Source organism: Dryobates pubescens, chromosome 2 (genome assembly GCF_014839835.1).
Source record: "Dryobates pubescens isolate bDryPub1 chromosome 2, bDryPub1.pri, whole genome shotgun sequence".
NCBI lineage: Eukaryota > Metazoa > Chordata > Aves > Piciformes > Picidae > Dryobates > Dryobates pubescens.
The window spans coordinates 28,140,340-28,160,960 of NC_071613.1; the positions used below are offsets into that span (position 1 = coordinate 28,140,340).

The 20,621-nt window shown below is 40.8% G+C and overlaps 1 protein-coding gene across 1 annotated transcript in view; it reads right to left on the reverse strand.

The window, feature by feature from the left end:
• Positions 1-20,621, reverse strand: part of PARD3B (par-3 family cell polarity regulator beta) — a 439,781-nt gene that overhangs the window by 63,877 nt on the left and 355,283 nt on the right. The gene's annotated exons all lie outside the window — the stretch shown is intronic.

Consider the following 20,621-nt stretch of genomic DNA (forward strand, 5'->3'; position numbering starts at 1 on the left):
TTAGGTGTGGACTCTCGAAGTGTTATATGCATTTTTTATTTATTATACATGTACATTCATACATATAGAGATATATGAGACTGTGTATATCACTGTAGGTTTGTGCATGCTTAAGTTCACATCTGGCTTCTTTAATATTGTCTTAAAAAAACCATTTCCTTCCAATGCAAGAGGATCTCAGATATTCAGCAGATTAGACTGTGAAGTGATAAAAGTGTCCAGACCAGAGCTGGCTCAAAGACCTGCAGCAACATGAGCAAATTGCATTTTGCTACCAAATGATTGAGATAAAGTAGTTTATTTTGTTCTCATTCTTGGGGTAGTAAAATGCAATTCAGCAATGTCAGAGCAAATTTCAGGGGGAGGCAGGAAAGATTGCAATAGGATGTGTGGGGAAAAAAGGGGAGAGTGGCAGGAAAGGACCAAAAAATCTTAGGTGGAAAACAATGATGGACTGATAGATTTGGGATGGGGGACTGCAGAGCTTCTGTACCTCTCATATGGGGAGGGAGAGTCTTCTCTGCATCTGTGCAACTTTCTACCTCTACTCCCTTCCACAAGCCCTGGTAAAAAATCTGCCTTCCCAGAGAGTTGCTCCTACTTGCTCTCCTACACTTCTTGGGGATGGAGAGTGCTGAGAATATGGCTCCAGCTCTTCTTGGTGCAGCTACTGATTTGAGCCATGTGGGTGCCACAGCTGTCTCTTTCAAGCCCCAAGGCTTCCTCTGGCAGCCACAACAGCAGCTTCCTTGGAGGAGGAGACAGTCTGTGTGTGCTGCTGAAACACCCACTCCTCCCTCCAGAGCTGGAGGTCTGCAGCCAGTTGCTACTACTTAGTTCTCTTTAAGCTTAAAAGCAGTCTCAAAAGTAATACTTCTAATAGAAGCATTATTTGGCACCCAAATCCTCATGCTTGAAAAAGCAAACCATGCTCAAAATAAAAACCAGATAAATAGTGACATAGCTGCACCCAGAGAAAGTGAAGCTCCACTCTGGATGTAGGGGAGCCCATCTCTCTCCATCTGCTACAAACAGCAGTTTCCTAACTCAGACAATTAATAATGTATTACATGAAAACAGGAAATCAGATTATGCTATTGAGGCATTATATGAACTAAAGAGAAGAGCAGTTAATCTAAGTCTCATGTGGGATAGTTATTCTTGTGTGTTGCCACTGCTCCTGCTGAGTCTGGCTGTAACATTGGTTTTGGTGACAACACATACAAAAACCTGAAAGGCCTGCTGCTCATTATGAAACAAGGAAAAATCTCAGCCTGGGGAACATTGTGGAAGCTGACAAGTGAATACTGCAGAAAAGGTTGGAGGGGAGCAGTTAATGGTAAAAGCATTCTGAGTCAAGACCAAGAAAACAAATTTCTTCTTCCATTGCCTCTATTTCTTATCACAAACAAGATGAATAAATAAAAGAAACCATCACTAATGCAGAGAATGTGTGTACTGTGGCCTCAGATCACTCCTCCAATATTTTCTAAAGTTCCTGTTGTCAGCTCCACTGGGGAGAGTAGGAGGAGGTGCTGCACTAACACAGGGCAAGACCCCAACTGCAGGTTCTCTAGTACACCTGCCACAGGAGCCTCTTCCGAGTGCTGAAGGGACCTGGCTCTGTTCACTTGGTCAGCAAGAGATAACCACTCGCTTGGTATTTGAAGCAGGGGAACGGGCAGGGGAAATACGACCCACCCACACTCACAGATCAAAATGTGCTCCACTTCTAGTGCTGTTTCGACTGTAAGCATATAAAATACATTGTGATAATGTCAGTTTATGGAAATGAGAGCTGAAAATGCCTTATTTCCACAAAAAGGTTTTTGTATCAATGAAGGGTAGCTTAATCAAACCTTGATTCACAGACAGCACATCTCTGGAATTCCACTTTTTTTTTTTTACTGGAAGCAGGCATCATATCACAAGAGCACAAGTTACTTAAAAAAAGAAAAAAATCTCAAAATGTTTCAGATTCATTCAAGTTAATACTATTTAAAAATGAAATTCAGAACATGAAACCAATGTGGACTTGAAAGTGTCCTTGAGCACAAACACTCTCATCCAACAGCACATCAAGAGTATTTCTAGCAGGATATCTTTTCCTATAGATTTCCTGCATGTTTTTCCTTAAAGGTTTCAAAACAATGAATTCAGCTTTTCCTGCAGCTCTTGGATTTTTTCAAACCTGAATTAACTTTTCTATACACAAACATATGCTTGCTAGTCTGCATGATAAACTCTTTGCACTGCTCAAATCCTTCTATTTTTCTCTTTTAAAAAATCTTATGTGATTTCTACCCCTTCCTTTCCCCATTCCATGCAAAGGATACATTTCTAGTTTTGTTATTCCCTCTTCTTTCTTTGCCTCCCTATTTCCCCACCTCTCCCCTGAGACTCATCCCTACTCTTTTTTTTTTTTTTCCTATTTTGCTTGAGCTCTTCTGAAACCCTGACCTGTTTACAGAGAAAACCCCATAGTAACCAGAATTCATCATCATCAATGGATTTTCAGTGACATGCATTGTATTTGCTCAAATAATAACCCCATATACTGCCTTTGAAATGTGGGTGTGACCATTACTTAGGGATCTTCTCAAGAGTCAGTAATTACCATTGCTGTGGGAAGTTTGCTTTGTGTTTTGAAGGCAGATCTGTAGAAAAGCAAACTTTGAAGTTCTTTTTGGATGGCACTGTGCTCTCAGAAGGACATATTAATATCAACCTAGGCACCTGACCTTGTCCATTTGCTAGACAGGGTGCAGGGGATGAACAGGCATGTCCTGCCTCTGAAAGGTCAGGCAGACACACGAGGATACAGATTTTTCTAAATTCTGTAGCAAGGACCAGGCTAAACAACATAGGCTGGAGTGGCCTCACTCCAGATTCTCACAGGTATCTTCTGTACTTGCAAAAAGTTTTAAGATGGCCCTCAAATCTTCCAAGAGCACTGCAGTAACACCTACAGTCAAAATACCACTGCAAATCCTTGCAATAGGCTCTGCACAGATGTGTATTAAAGAGATGGACCTGTTCTCACACACAAGCAGAGTGACAGAAACAGTGAAAGCAGGTGGGGGAGCACAAGCTAAAATGGAAACAATACTGGTCTGCAGGATGCCTGACAGCGATGCTTGGTATTTTAGGAAGGAGGCAAATGCAACATGCCTAAGCAGGCTGCAAAGACTGTCTCAAAGTTTATGAACCTCACTGCTGTTTAAAGTCACTACAGACAGACAGTATACCACGTTTTTGATTTAAAAGTACTAAGAACTTGATAGAGCTGCAGGACAAATAGGATGAAGCTGCTTTGGTAACAGGTAACTGCAAAAAAAAATGTGTAAAGAATACCTGTGAGAATGCAGTCCCCAAAATCACTATTTTCAGCGTAGGATAAATATCCATCCACTTCTCTAATGCTCAGCTTTACAAGATTGCCAACTGAGAACAAACATGGATCACAGCTTCCATTCCTGAAGCAGGAGAGAGATGGATATGCTGTATCCAGCCAAGCACTGTACACCTGTCACACCTGGAGAGAGGAGAGATTGTTTCCACTTGCTGCATGCGGCCAATGTTTAAAACTCCAGGGATGTACATAATCACTGACCCAAGCACAGCGCCCATAAGATTTTTCCTTCTGTCATTTTTCTCCATTCAAGTGTGTTCTCCATCAATATACAAAATTACCCATTTCCCCCCTCACCCTTACTCACTGCTCCCCGTGGCATAGCCATTAAAATTGATTCGCAGATATACTACTTTTACAGGCAAAAAGGAGAATGTGGAAATCCTCTCCCCATCATGTTCCTCCCTAGGACACACTGATCAAAGAACCTTTAAATCTTCTGCTATACCGCTTAGAAGTCAGAATGTGATTTTCAGTTTGTGTCTCTTGCTTCATATGGCCCTTAAAATAGGCAAATGGCTTTCAGCAGTACTCTTTCAGGCTCTAGCTGTTAGTTTTGGTTTTCTGTAGATTCCACATTGCAACAGGTATCTTCCCTTCCTTCCTCTGGTCCTGCCACCCAACCCCAGATGCAGCAGAGAAGATATCTACAGGACTTGGGCAGCTGGAGAAAATGCAAGACCCTAGCTCTCAGGCTTCATCTGTGTTTCACATCCAATCATGCATCTGGATTTGACAAAGTCATGCTTATCAGATAGATCAGCAGACAGTCTGCTATCTGTGGTGCGGTGCAGAATTAGGTCAGAAGAGCACTCTGCCAGCTTGTGTTTTGCTGTTTAATCCTGCATAGAGTAGTCGTGGAGACAGCAATAAAGGACAACTCATCATACTAAACAAATTCTTCATCCCATAATCCTGGTCTATTTTCTGACCTTGAGAGGAAATAAAACCTGCATGTTACTACTACATACCTGCATATTCCAATAGCATAAATTGATGAGAATACAACTGAGGCCAGGAGGCAAATTTATTTCATGACAATATATCATGATTGAGGGCAAATTAAATGTTATAAAGTCTGAAGAATGGTAGTTCTCAATGTTTCAGCTGCCTTCTTCTCCAATGCTATAGCTGAGTCTTCCAGCCAGCCTCACCAGATGGCCACATTGGCCACCATCAGAATAGCAGTCTGGAAACAAGTGCCCTACAGCCTTGCCTTAGTGTCTTGGCTAGAATACACTCTGAGGCAGCAGTTCTGTACTCACAGTTCAGAGATATTCCTAGTGCACTTGCTTAAGAATTCCTGAAATTTGTGAAGAGATTAATGCCAAACTTCTGGTCCCATAGAGGTCAGGGAAAACAACAGAATGTTGGTTACTATCTTTTAAATGTTAATCACCATCGCTACTCACACTAAAACCTCATTACACTAAAACCGATCCTTCCCCACACAACTGTGCAGTATGAAAATGTTTCAAAATATCATATTAAAAAAATATTTTTTGTCCTAAGCAGCAGGTAAGTTGAGCTGCAGAGGATTCCAGCACCCACATACAATTTTTTGTTTCATGGAGGCTGTGCAACCATTCCTCTTCTTACATACAACTGTGCAAATCAGCGTGTTAGTGATGCTTTTGCAAAGAGGGTTTGACAACAATAGAGAGTCTCCAGCCTGCTATATAAGAAGTGACAACTCCATTTGAAAGCTGTCTCTGGATGTGTTTTATGTGCAGAAATTATCTGTGACAGTTCAGATCAAAATAGAGTTTTCATTTCACGTGGGAGGTAAATGGACGATAGAATAGGTTACTTTAAATGCTGTAGTCTAGTCCAATTAATGTTTCAGACTTTCTTGTGTGTGTGTGTGTATGGATTTCCTCTATATTCTATGCTTTAAATTTCAGGGTAAAAAAAATTAAAAACTAATTTTGTCAATAGCATGATGCAAAGAACAAGCCAAAAGGTAATAAAAGTATTTAACAAAACCATTCATCCACTAGTATGGCAAAAAAGCTCAAGTTACAGTAATCTGGCTGTGAAACTAGTAAGTATAAAACAGAAAAGAAAACATCACTCTGTCATTCTTTCAAGGAGAAATAGACAGGGGAATCATTTCCAATTTCCCACCTCAATCAACAGAAATCTTACCACTTTGATGGAAGAAGGACTCACCGAACAGTTTTCCTTCTGAGCAGCAGATACAAAGCTACATGCTATTATTTGCTTTTCAGATTGTGCAACATAAATTTGCAATTTCTAGCTTATGTGACTATACCAATGACACAACTTGTACTATAAAAATTGTCAGAAACAAGATACTGCTTTGGCCTCTGATGCAAGGCTGCAGATTTTCATATTTTCCAGAACATCATACCTGCTCATTCTTCTCGTTCTTTCAAAGATATGCTCCATTAAATGCCAGGCATGCTAAGTTACCAGAAATAAGACAGAATACAATATGAAAGCATTAATGATTTCATCTGTTCTTGTATTATTTTATGTGCTGTGGTAAATGCTGCAATTTTATCCTATACAGTGACTATCACATGTTACTATCTACATCTACAGAAATGAAGCATCCATTATCAAATTCATGTAAGTGTTTACCTTGATTCAGATGTCAACTATTACCTTTTTTCCTAGTACATATACATTCACATTTGTTACCTGTAAATCAATCAGTTGTTTCCTGACCCATTTTAAAGACATGTGTTTTCTTAAAGGTCTGGAGCCATGGCTGTTACTCGAGCACAACAGTGGCTCTCATGAAAGGAACCGTGCTGATTCAGTGCCTGGGGCTTCCTAACTATCTTTTCAAAAAGTCGATGGGGAAACCAATAGTTCATACATGCAAGTACTAAGTATTGTTAGTAGAGAAGCTACAGACCCACAAAGTGAGTGATCTCATCCCAAACAACAGCCCATGAACCTTACATAATTTCTTTTGTTTATGCCACACTTCAAACAATACATATTTTGAATCTTTTCTGAGAAGCAGTATTTTTCTTGGCATAGCTTTCAATTTCCACCCACTTGGAAGAGCAGGAGTTGATATATGTAATTTCTCAATCTTGGGAATACAGAAAAACTTTTAGAATGCATGTTAAATTTAAGGTTCCATGGGCATAATAGAACAAGAGACCTCCACTATAAATGCACTGCACTAGTAGAAACATTAATAGAGACAAAGCATTCAGAAAATATGAGACTTCAGTATCTCTAATGGCCAAAGACTGAATGCTGATAATCTTATTCCTCAGAGACAGGTTTTAACACAAAAGAGAAATTAACATCTATCTATGCAATAGGATCTTGAAAAGAAAAACAACAGAACAATGAAGCTGCTCAGACATCTGGTATATTTGCCATAGCTAACAGCAATGAGATAGTGGGCAGAGTGCAGATTAAAGGCAGTAAAGGTATGCAGGAATAGTGTTAATCACTGCAGAAGCCACGAAGACATGTAAAAATCCACCAGAATAATGAGTCTAAATTTTGGGAGGAATTCTCAAGCACTTATCATATTTAGACTGACCATCTATTTGTAACAGCACTCAAAGAAAGAATTAGGCTTCTGCCTATTCAGTTTTGGAACCAGAACATGTTGCTAAATGCAAGAGACTTTTCAAGCTCTGCAGCAAAGAGGTCAAAGCACCACCACTGATGCAGACAGTGGTATTTACAGAGAAAAGGAGGAAAAGATAAATCCCTTCCCCCTCAGATCCCTTTACTCTCCCTCTCTGAAGCAGCTGCTGCTTAAATATTGCCATTGTATACAGAGGCACAAAATAATTGCCTCCTGCTTTCTTTCAAATAAGGCACATGAACAGCAGACGATGTTAAGGAAGAAAACACCACTTTATTCAGGTGAAGTGCTGCAGACTGTCTGCTTGTAATTCATATACTAATAATCAATAACGATTAGGAACAGGCTTATTGCTCTGGTGCTGTTCCCCAACCCTCCTCCACAACTTCTCACCCCTTTGTCACGTTATGGAAGCATTTGCTGATATGTAACACAGGGTCTCTAGCCACAGAAGGCTTCCTCTGTCATAACCCAAGAGCAGAGCAGAAGCAAACCATGTCCCCTGCTTAGCAGAAAGCTTAAAGCACACAAGAGCTCAATTAAAGCAGCCCTTTCAGACAATTATTGTGCATTATGATGACGCAGGCACAGAAAATAGTTGCCCTGTCCTCACTGCAAGAAAGATCATATTTTGAATGTGTTTTCATCCCTTGGAAGGTTTGTTGTAGCTTACTTTTCAATTGCCATGCCACATGCAATTGGATTAGAAACATGTTCTATGCTTAAACTTAAAGGTAATTCTCAAAATAATTGTTTTCTATGCTTTTTATGTAAATATCATAATCACCATTTGTGACTTATTCCCATTTACAAAGTAAGAGCCGTATCCAGGACTAAGTAGGCACCAAGGCCTAAGGGCAGAAGTGCTTATAGCAGATAAACTCCACAGCTGAAGAACATGTTCTTGCTAATACTGGTTTGAGAAGAAATGCCCCTAAGATACTACTACGATGAAAAAATTTATGTAAGTTTTTAACTGAATGAAGAAATTAAGCCATAAACATCTGTCAAAGACTGAATGATAAGAACTTGTTCGAAATGTTAAAGCATTAGTCGTCTCTTTCTCATTTCTCCTTACTGCTTCCAAGTCACTGGAGGGAAGGGGCTAACAACCCACAGAGTGCGGATTCAGCAAAGGGCTGTGACACTGCAAAACTGTCACACTGACCTACTGGTACACAAGTAGGAAACTGCAGAGAAACACAAAGGGTAAAAATAAATTTAGAGGACATTTATAGCTCTAACATATGTTATGCTTATTTAATGTTTACCATTTCCTACAGGTATCTCACTCTCTCTTGCCTTTTTTTTTATCATGAGTTGTGTTGTGTTGGGGTTTTTTTGCCTTTTCAGCTTGGTGGAATGGAAAAATTGAAGGCAGTTACCTGTTTTGCAAGCAAATGAAGAGTATAAAATGTTCCATGGAATCACGTCCCACTGCCTCCAGAGATCAAGGCCAAGTAAGAGATAAAAAAAGGTAACCAGCATGATTACCTCAAGAAACATGATTTTGTCACATTCCTCCGTCCTAATGAGAGACCTCACATTATTCCAGATACAGGCCACGATGTGGTTTAAAACAAGCTAGTTATTTAAATTTCTGTGATAGTCTAATGTTGCTCTTCACAAAACAGTCACAATTCTCTTAGACCATCCCAAGGATAGTAACAATACCTTGATCAGTGTCAACAAATGCTCAGCTGCTGCATGGCCTGTCAGAGCAATTGCTCCTTAGCCAGAGTACATATGAACTCCATACAGTCCATAACATCTCAGAAGACCTGAAATGATGAAACAATAAACTAATTCTTAGCTTTCTATGACCCCTGGATTACTGTTTGTGCCAGTGGACTTGTGATCATGCATTGAAAAACAGCATATTTTAGAGTTTGTCATTGACTGTATAATCTGCACAGCTGTCAGACAATCACAATTATTCTCTTTTTATTCAGTGTCCTGTTGCCTATTAAGCTATTTCCTTCACATCTTGTCAGTCTTCCCATTTATTTTTTTTCCTAGCACAATATTGAGTGATTTTCAGCATTTCAAACAACATTTAATTTGTTAATTGAAGCACCTGGCTCATGCTTCTGTCTGTACTTGCTGTCAGCAATGCTGCTTACTAAATGCTTGGGTAACCTTTCACCACTAGCATCTTCACACAAGCAAGGAGCAAAATCTTGGACTCTTCTTAGAAGCATTTGCTTTATCCTGATATGAGATGCTTGAACCCTCCATAAGAAGGTTTCTATGGACTCATTCTGAGGTCAGATCTGTGGCACTGTCAGATCTTTTACTGTTAGATCTCATGTTAAGAACTAAGTTCCTCACAGTAACAGAAGAATTATGATTAGCAGAAAAATCTTAAGAGATCTGCCAGTGTAAACTGCAGGTAAACTGTACTGCAGAAACATCAGTGTATGGCAACTCCCTACACCTTATGGATGTGTAGAGACTACAATTGTAAGGTTTCCACTATGCATTTAAGTTGTATGAGTACAACACACTTTCCTTGGACATGAGCAGTCACACCAGAAAATACTACCATGATCCTGAAGGCAGCATAACTTGGCAATGCTGGTAGGTCTGAAACGTGCGCCATGGTTCTCTGTGCTGCAGTCATTTCAACTGGTGTAAGAGTTTTCCCAGAGAAAGCCAATCCAGAATTTATTTTGAGGATGCTACTTGAAGACTCTCAGAATTCAATTATGCTCCTCACTGCTTAATGAGGATGAGGGCTGGGCATTGTTTTAACCTGTAGCCCAGAGGAACCTGTTAGCACAGGTCCCACTGACCTTGGATAACCTCAAGCAGGAGTGAAGACATTGAAAATATTTTTCACGGCTCCAGTCAGTTTATGACCATCTTCCCCATCATATCTAGGATTTAATTCTCCATTCTACTAGACAGATATCACTGTTCTCTTAACTGGAGCTACTCAGAATTTTGAAGCAGTTCCATGATAACCCTTTTTACCCCTCTTCCAAACTTAACCCTTTGCCCATTATTTTAAGTTTTCTGGGAAACAATTCTTTGTCTCCCTCTACACTTTGACTAGTTTTTAAAAATAATTAGACCAGAAGCCACTAATTTATCTTAACAAAGTGAAAAGTCACACGGAGTCTGAAGATATGGATGACCATACATATGAGCTGGTCTGTGCTCCCTGTCCTACCTCTTCCACCTTCATGAAGGAGATTCATAGTATGTCCAGACTTAAAAACCCAGCACAATAAAATGTCATATCCTCATGTACTGATCAGATTTACTAGACCAATATTATTTCTACAACAAAAGAAAGAATCCCTTTCTTCCAGTTAACTAGCAGCAGCTAGGAAGTAACTTAGGAGGGGATTTTTTGAAAATCATACTTCTGGACAGAGTGTGAGCTCCCTGAAGTCAGCAGTGTACACAGCAAAACTTGCACAGGGCTAGATCACATGGGCTTTCTCTGGAACTACTTGCATATCCAGAAGCTAGGAGATCATAAGGCAAAATGACTGTGTCAAGAAACTGGGGGAAAAGCAGCAGACAGCTAACTGTGACAGATCAGGAACTGGACTGAGAGAAAGGGAAAACAAAACAAAACCAAGCAGTTTCTCATCAAAGGACTTCTTGGAAGTACAAACCACACAACTGTGAGCAGCATAGTGACCTTTTTTTTCCTGGTTGTTTGTTTATTTGTTAGGTAGGGCAACTTTTCAAGGCTCATGGTCAAAGACACTCCTTCAGATGAAAGACACCATACAGCAATGGAAAGCTGGACATCTTGAAAACCCAAGAGCATATAAAGTAGATCAGGTTCCTGGAGGGCAGTGGGAAAACAGAGCCACATAAGATTCAACCACATCCCTTACATTATAATTAAAATGAGATTTAGCAATTTTATTTAAGATTACCAAGTTCTCAGAGGAAATGCATTTCTATCTGTACTGCTAGCAGGAACTATTAATTAGGAAGAAGAAAACACAGAGCATGATGTGGATGCACCCATCTACACTGTGTATCCAGTAAGGCAGTCTTCCTTGTTCAAAGAGGTTCTACTGTTTGCCTGCTAAATGGAAATACCACATGCTATTAGGGTTTGCACTTCAAGTGTGGAAGTGACCAGCTTATAAACAAGATTTTTAACAGCTTCTCTTTTTGAACAACTCTGACTTAATCTTCAGCTATTAACCATTCATGTAAAATGCCACTTAGAAAAATCTTAATTTTGCACATTATCAAATGGTTCAAAAATAGCTAAATACAAGCAGAAGCGTAATGATCTTCCTCTTTCTTTCTTGGAACTTACCAGCCTTAAAATCAATTCTGGCTTCTTAATTAACCACACACATATTAGCATTTAAAATTAAATGATGTTTTGTTAAAAAAAATATTGTGTAGAGAAAAATTAATACATATACACACATTGTTCTGTTGTTGATTAAAGGAGCAAGTATGAAGTTCTGGTCAAACAACATCCTGCATGAACAAAAATTTAGTATCTCCTGCTCACACTAGGAAATACACTATGGCAGGAACACATGCAAGGCCATATGATTTCATTCCAGCTGCACAGACGATCTCATTTTGTCTTTATTTGTACATTTAAAAGGCTGACAACACCATCTGTATTTCACTCTATATTTTTGGTATGGTCTCATCTTCCAGAAACAGACCTGCACTTTCTCCAGGGATCTTTTGCATTTGCATCCAAACGACTGAAAGAATGGGACATTACCAATAAAGAGGCAGAATTAATGTAAAATAATTCCATGCAGTAATATATCACATAAGAAAAGAGAGGGAAAAAAAAAAGAAAACCAAAACTAAGCTGAATGCTTAACACAGCTGCCAAAACTCAGGCTCACTAGTATCTGCAGCGGGACAGTCACAAGGGAGTTGTGGGAGTGCAGTATGTAAAATTTTACACATCTGTCAATAAGTGAGGTGATCCAAATGCAAACCTTAGCAGGCAGGATGCATGCAGGCAGATTTGTGACTATTCCTGACAGAATTTATTTCTCCTGAAGAATGCATGGCCTTAACAAGCATGCACACATTACAGGGCAGCAGCCCCACTGCTCTGGTTAAAGTTTGACAACTTTCTTCTGTTTAGACACACTATAAAATGCTCAGATTGCCCAAGTTTCACAAGATCTGGGGTTTCCATGGCAAACAAAAAATAGGACCAGGGTTCCAAAGTTGGAAGGATCTCAATGAGGGATTCCTGGGAACTAGCACTTTAAACTCTGTAAGTTTTTCTTGAATGCTACCATTAGATTTTTTTTTTTTTAATATATATATATATTTAAAACAAACAAACAAACAAATATATATGGGGGTTAAAACCATTAAAAAGGCTCATTTAATCATGCTCCAAGAGGTCCAGTTACTCAACATTTTCCCTAGCTAGCACAGTGTGTATGCAGCACTATTTGTCCATTCTGAGAAAGAAAATTGCAAATAGTACCAGCAGCAAAAACCACAACTCCAATGGCACAACATACGCTCCTGTGGAATTGGTGGCCAAGGGGGGGTTTCTGAACTGCCCTGCTTCCACAGGCAGGACAGCAATACTGAGAACCTCCAGGAGCCACCAAACTTCTGCTGTACTTGCCAATGCCAGTCAGAAATCTATCAGCCAGGAATGACAGGAAGTTGCCAAATACTAAGCTTTTGGTTTCAACATTATGGGGAACAGTGACTGGATTGCAGCCAAAGGTTCAGAAGGCCCTGTAATATGTCTCAGAAATAAATTCCAGAAAAATCAGAGGAGAGTCTCAGGGGATGTAGAGTAGTCTAGGGCAGAACAACAACATAGATAATTTGAGGACTGCAAGCAGAAGAGGCTATATGGTAAGAGAGTACATGCATCGCTTGTACTTGTCACACTTCATAAATTGAAATATTCCAATGCGTGACCATAATTCTCCTTCCACTGTAACACAAGATACCATGGCAAAGGGTACATAGATATTACACAGCCTTATTCAATTTCTACCTTGCCTCCACGATACCCATCTTTAAGAATTATTGTTCCTCAGTAAAGGGCCATCTACTCCTACAGTTTTTGCTAGCCACTGATAGAAAGTGCTGTGAATGGACATGCAATGAGTGATGCCCACAGAAGCTTGGACTGAGAACAAGAAAAGTTCAGTTTCTGGCTTATAAGACACGTAGGACTAAGTAACATGCCTGGACAAGCCTAAATTGCCCTTTTTGAACAAAGGCTTTTCTGTGCACTTCTGGACTCCTATGGACTGGGACTGAGCAGGGCAGGAACAACATACACATGCCCAAAAGGCAAGCCTTTAGCCTGCTTTTTAGTAAATAATGCTCCCTTTGCTATATTTCAAAACTCAGTATGCTCTTTACTTTACATATGGCCTACATTTGCCATTTGATTTCTCAGAACACACACTGCAATTTTTTCCCTTTAATCTTTTCTATGGAGAGGCAGATTGTGCTATGCCCTACCCCTGTCTGTCATGACTCTGTCAAGATCTGACGGTGGGACATGAGGGGCAGAGGCAGGGCTGCACAGAAGGATGGTTTTCATTTCCCTGTTTTCAGCTTTGTATGTTACTAGATTATATACTACGGAAGAGTGCAAGTTTCCATAAGGAGACTTTTACCCTGAAATAAGGAAGGTTCATTTCTCAATTTATTAATTAACATCATAGAGTAGAAGATCTTGCACTGTAGGACTCAACATAGCATCTCTAAAACTGAAAACCTGAATCGGACTAAGGCTTTGGACTCTACTCCTATGTAATAAAACAGTGTTGGGGATTTTATTAGTATTTTTAGAAATCTGCAACAAGATACAGGCCTGAATCTGTTCTCACTAGACAAAGGAAAACTGTATTCATTTTTGTCAGACCAGCATTTGAAATTCACCAAGATAAGACACAGAGATAAATGAAGATTACATTTGGCAATGAGTTAGGCATCAGACTTTAAATGTTTCGTAGTTCTGGGCTGAGGAAATAAGTTGAGCAAAGTGTCTAGGACCTTTCTGGAGATGTACTCGGGAGTGTTTGGATATACTTGACAGCACCATGTTCAAGGAAGGAAATTGCTTATTTGAAATGTGAGAAAGGGTTGCACTATGTGACATGCTTGACATTTAAGTGATAACAGTGTTGTGCGTATGCTCTTTTGGCTTTAGTCTGACACCTAGGCTCTGCCATGGTGCAACTTAGTACTGTCATGGTACAGCCTTGATGACTAAACTCAGAGAGATGTGACTTACCACTCGTTTCAGGAACATATGGGCCACAGACTACCCAGCCTCTGCTGCAGGCTGGGGAAACACAGAAAGTCTCAGGCAAAGACTTCAAGTTCCCCAGCTGCACAAGGTGGCTGTGCAGGCTACACCATCTTTTGAGATGCCATTTGCATTACAGAAAATTGTGGCTAATTAGAAATAAACAGAAAAATGCTTGATTTACAAAGAAATGTGTGATTTTGCCAGCTAATTTTTTTTCACTCTCTTTAACTTAACGTTCACAGAATACACTGATCACACTAATGCTTTTGCTATATTCATTAATAAGGACAATTTACATTTATATAGCACCTCTCTTACTTAAGAATTCCAACGCTTTCAGCAGAATATACACAAAAATTTACATCTATTTCACTGAATATAATCATTGTTGGAATGAAAATCAACAATTGTGAAGCAGTGCAGAAGAACGTTACACAATAGTTGCAAATAAGACACAAAGCAACTCCCCCAAAACCCCAAAGCAAAGAAACCCCTGGGATGCCAGATGCAAGTGTAGGTAAAGGGGATGTTAGTACAGAAACAGCAATGTGAAACAGGTCTGTGTGTGCCCTGGGGAGCAGCAAACAAACTTCATAGTCTTTAAAGCAACATACTTCATACATGTACAGTCTATCACTTCTGTGCATACTGAGGGAGATCCACTAAGAAGAGTGAACCAAGAACACTTGATGGATTCTGGTGACGAGAAAAGGGAAGGTGAGCAAGGGTATGCCAATAGTGAACAGGATTTCTCTGAGCACTAAGCTTCTTGCTTTACAAATTACCTCTGAATTTTTAAAGGTGTAATTATGTTAATAAATTCTTCTGCAAAAATAGCATAAACTTATAAGAAGTTTATTTTAAATAAAATAAAAATAAACTTCTTCAAATGAGGAGTTTTAATTCTCTGTCATAATGACATGTAACTGGAAGTCCCAGACCAAAATGAAATCATCTATTCTCTCTGTTCAGCATCTCCTTCTACTTCAAACCCCATTTCTGTGCAAACTGCCCTAGATGATACCGCTTTGGTGGGGGGGGGGGTTGGACCTGATGATGTCTGGAGGTCCCTTCCAACCCCCAATGTTCTGTGATATTGTGATACTTTAGTCACTGATCAAGTCTCCATACACTGTATTACAAGCTGAGAGTCAGAGGTGGGAGAAAAAGCCATCCATCTAAAGTAAAATGAACAGCAAAACTTTGAGAGCATGCATGCACTAGCAAGACCAAAGCATGAGCTATTATGTGACAAATGTTTTGATAGAAGTTCAGTCCTGAAAACATAAAATAACTTTGGTTTGGCTAATAAGCACCCATAATAGCTCTTTCCCTTCATTTTGAGGCAGACAAGGTAGTTTTCATACTTGACCCTTGAAAGCAGAATTGGTTTTGTAATTAAGATGTTATCCAGGGATTTTTCTTCCCACATCTCTTTCTTCCTTCTATGCTCCCCCACCAGCACAGAAAAATTTCCTTGCCTGAAGTTGCCACTATACTCAACAACTGATGGCTGAAACCTCATGACCTATTGCACAAATTCAAATAAAATTAGTCATGTTTGGCACATAACAATAATCTTTTTGTCTGAGAGAAAGATGTAACAAAAAACCACACAACAAAAGCAGTCTAATAAGAATCCCTTATTTACTCATTTTTCCTAACCTGGTTAAATTCAACAAAGCAGGGTTGTTCTGGACTGTTTGTCTTTAAGTATGTAACAGCCTCTCAGTGTGACTTCTGATGCCAGGACCAGATATGAGGTAACTTTTCTTTCCTGTTAGATGTTTTTGTTTTAGTTTTAAATTGAGATATCATGCTATCACGCAATTATAGATAGAATAGAATAGCATAGAACAGAACAGAATTAACCAGGTTGGAAGAGACCTTTGAGATCATCGAGTCCAATCTATCATCCAACACTATCTAATCAACTAAACCATGGCACCAGGCACCCCATCCAGTCTCTTCCTAAACAACTCCAGTGATGGTGCCTCCACCACCTCCCTGGGCAGCCCATTCCAATGGGCAATCACTCTTTCTAGGAAGAACTTCTTCCTAACAACCAGCCTAAACCTCCCCTGGTACAGCTTGAGACTGTGTCCTCTTGTTCTGGAGCTGGTTGCCAGGGAGAAGAGACCAACCCCCACCAGGCTGCAACCTCCCTTCAGGTAGTTGTAGACAGCAATAAGGTCTCCCCTGAGCCTCCTCTTCTCCAGGCTAACCAACCCCAGCTCCCTCAGCCTCTCCTCATAGGGCTTGTGTTCCAAACCCCTCACCAGCTTTGTTGCTCTTCTCTGGACACATTCCAGCAAGACAACATCCTTAAACTGAGGGGCCCAGAACAGGACACAGGACTCAAGGTGTGGCCTAACCAGTGCTGAGTACAGGGGCAGAATGACCTCCCTGCTCCTGCTGGCCACACTGTTCCTGATACAGGCAAGGATGCCATTGGCTTTCTTGGCCACCTGGGCACACTACAGGCTCATGTTCAGTCTACTATCAACCAGTACCCCCAGGGCCCTCTCTGTCTGGCTGCTCTCCAGCCATTCTGACCCCAGCCTGTAGCACTGCATGGGGTTGTTGTGGCCAGTGTGTAGAACCTGGCACTTAGATGTGTTGAATCTCATGCCATTGGACTCTACCCATCTGTCCAGCCTGTCAAGGTTCTTCTGCAGAGCTCTTCTACCCTCTAACAGATAAATACCTGCCCCCAGCTTGGTGTCATCTGCAAACTTACTGTAGATGGACTCAATGCCCACATCTAGATCATGGATAAAGATATTAAAGAGCATGGGGCCCAGCACTGATCCCTGGGGCACACCACTAGTGACTGGCTGCCAGCTGGATGTGGCACCATTCATCACCACTCTCTGGGCTTGGCCCTCCAGCCAGTTCTTAATCCAGTGCAGCCATCTGCCAGCTCAGGCCAGTTGTATGGAAGACAACCTATCCTGCTCTTAAAATTTGAGTCAAAGAAGGTGTTAAGTACCTCTGCCTTTTCCTCATCTTTTGTTACTATGTTCCCCTCTGTGTCCACCAAGGAGTGGAGGTTGTCCTTTTGCTGTTAATATATTTATAGAAGGATTTTTTGTTGTCCTTCACAGCAGAGGCCAGTCTAAGCTCTAAATGGGCTTTTGCCTCTCTAATTTTTTTTCCTGCATGACCTAGCAACATCCTTAAATATTCCATGAGTTACCTCACCTTCCTTCCAAAGATGATACACCCTCTTTTTTCCCCTTAAGTTGCTCAGAAGTTCACTGCCCATCCAGGCTGGCCTTCTACCCTGGCAGCTCATCTTCCAGCACATTGGCACAGCCTGTTCCTGAGCCTTCAAGAATTCTTTCTTGAAGTAGGCCCAGCTCTCCTGGACCCCTTTGTTTTTAAGGGCTGTTTCCCAAGGTACCTTCTGAGTTAGTTCCTTGAGTAATCTGAAGTCCAGAGTGGAGGTTTTGTTGCTGCCCCTCTTAGCTTGACTGCAAATTGAAATCTCCATTATTTCATGATTGCTGGACCCCAGACAGCCTCCATATCTCCCACCAGCACTTGTCTATTGGTAAAAAGGAGGTCAAGTAAGGCCTTACCCCTGGTAGGCTCACACAGCAGCTGGGATAAGAAGCTGTCCTCCATACACTCTGAGAACCTTCCAGACTGCATCTTCTCTGCTGTGTTAAGTTCTCAGCAGATATCAGGCAGGTTAAAGTTGCCATAAGAACAAGGTCTGCCAATACTGAGACAACCTCTACCTGCCTATAGAATAATTCATCAACTTCCTCATCCTGGTTGGGTGGTCTGTAACAGACTCCAACCAGGATATCTGCCTTGTTGGCCTTCCCTGTAATTTTCACCCACAGGCACTCAACCTGATCATCCTTGATCTCTAGTTCCATGGCATCCAGTGCCTCCCTGATGTACAGGGCCACCCCTCCACCCCTTCTCCTTTGTCTGTCTCTTCTTAAGAGCCTGTAGTCATCAATTACAGCGCTCCAGTCATGTGAGTTGTCCCACCACATTTCTGTGATGGCAACTACACCATAACTTTCCTGCTGTAACAAGGCTTCCAGCTTCTCTTGTTTGTTACCCATGCTGTGTGCATTAGGGTACATGCACTTCAGCTGGGCTGCTGGTTTCACTCCTGACTCCAGCTTACCACCCCCAGACTCCTGTCTGGGAGGACTGGTTTCAGCCCCTTCCCCCTTCGAATCTAGTTTAAAGCCTTGTCAATGAGACCTGCCAACTCCCTTCCTAGAACCTTTTTCCCTTTGGGGGATAAGTTATTCTCATGTGGTAAGATCTTTCTCCTCCTCTGGGACAGATGTACTCCATCTGTTGCTAGCTGACCTGGTGCCATAGAAAGTTCCCCAAGACTGAAAAACCCAAAATTCTTTTGGTAGCACCAGCCTCTGAGCCACTTGTTAATTACAGCTGCTGACCTGTTCCTTTTGGTATTCCTTCCTGCAACTAAGGGAATTGATGAAAAAATTACCTGTACCCCTGACCCCTAAACCATTTCTCCCAGAACCCTGAAGTCCTTTTTGATTGCCTTTGGATCTCTGGTTGCAACATCATCACTCCCCACCTGCATAACTATCAAGCGATCATAATCAGAGGGCTGTACCAGACTAGGCAGCCTTCTGGTAACATCCCTGACCTAGGCTCTAGGGAGGCAGCAGACTTCCCTGCGGGAAGGATCTGGCCGACATATGGGGCCCTCTGTTCCCCTCAGGAGGGAATCACCAATAACAATTACCCTCCTTTTTTTTTTTTTAGGGAACAAGTCCTGATGCTGGGGGCAGGCTGTTTTGCCTTAGGCTGTTTTGCCTTAGGCAACAGCCTAAGGCAAAATCCACACTTAAAATCCAGGATCCCAACACTGAATCCAAATCTGCTTGGAATTTCAGTCTTATCCATATAGCACGTCAAGAGTTCATTCAGTGTAGTTAGAACCACAACAGAAGCTATCAAATAGAAGAGGTTAGGCGGAAAGAAAGATTTGAGCATTTCTTTTTGCTGCATGGAAACACAATGCATAGACCAAATTTCCAAACTGATAATGTTTGAAAAATGTTAAACTAAGAAGACCTGTTAGAGCTGAAATTATGAAGTAACCATCATGACAACATCTTATTCCAACTGAGTTATGTCTGCATATATTTTTATTTGAAAAATACATGAACCTGAATCTAGACTCCCTCCTGCTGGGAATTCCCAGATTTTGGTTTACTGAGTCAATATGAACTTAGTTTCTGATCTGAGAATGATAAGGATTGGAAGGAACCTCTGGAGATCATCTGGAACCTCTGGCTCTCCCTCCAGAGCAGGTTCATTTGTGTGACTTCAGTGACAAGTACCTCAAGACTCTCCTAGTGGAGGCAAAGCCTGCTAGATGGCAAAAAGCTGTGATTGCTACCTCTTATTTCACCCTCTCAACTTTCACACAGAAGGGGAAGAGTTAACAATAAGAAAAAAAAATTAGCAGTGTCACTATGTTTGGAACAATCTCTGTATTTAGGTAAAAAAGAGGCACTTGGCCCATTCCCCACTACAAACTTGGATTTCTGTCAGAAGTGGTTTATTACTATTTATACCAATGACTCAGTAGACATTTTTAAAGTACTGTGATGACACAGGCTGAAAACACTCCTATATCTGTGCTCATGTATTTCTCAAAAATTAACAAGTATACTATCAGATAGCACAGACTGAAGCTGTGGGGAGACAGTAAAGATTGTAAAATGAACAATTCCTCAAGTCCCCCACGTCTCACTGTCAGCTCTTCTTTTCACATAGACTTGTACACCTTGCCTACATACTCATATGCTGGTTTAAAAAACCCAACATCAATACATTAACACCACGATAGTAATGAAGCCTTATGCTCTTTTAGCCTCAAATTCTAGAAGCAACCAGTTTTAAAAGCACCATAATGGTACATCACCAACTCAAAGGAATTTCTGCTTGCTTTTCAAGTCAGGGGAAAAAAAGTGAACATCTTTCTTTAATGCTATCAACCTGGAAGCTTGACAGTAAGGATTAAAAATTGCTCTTTCCTTCCCACTTGGTTATTGGAAAGGCTGTGAAAGGCAATCAGTCTTCTGAAGCCACACTTTGCAGTCTGCATAAAAATGCTATGATTCCCAGTCCTCTCCCCAACCTAATTGAAAGTGTGTAATATCACACAGCTGGGGAAAACTAAACCATAAACATATGCAATGTATCATACTATCATACAAAACCTGTTACTAATAGGCACTTGATGATCAGCAGGATGGAAAGGGACCTGAAAACAGAAATTATTTTTGCTGCAGGCTAAGAACTTTTCCCGATTGAAAGAGAAAAAAACCACTCTCTCAGCAGTGCAGGAA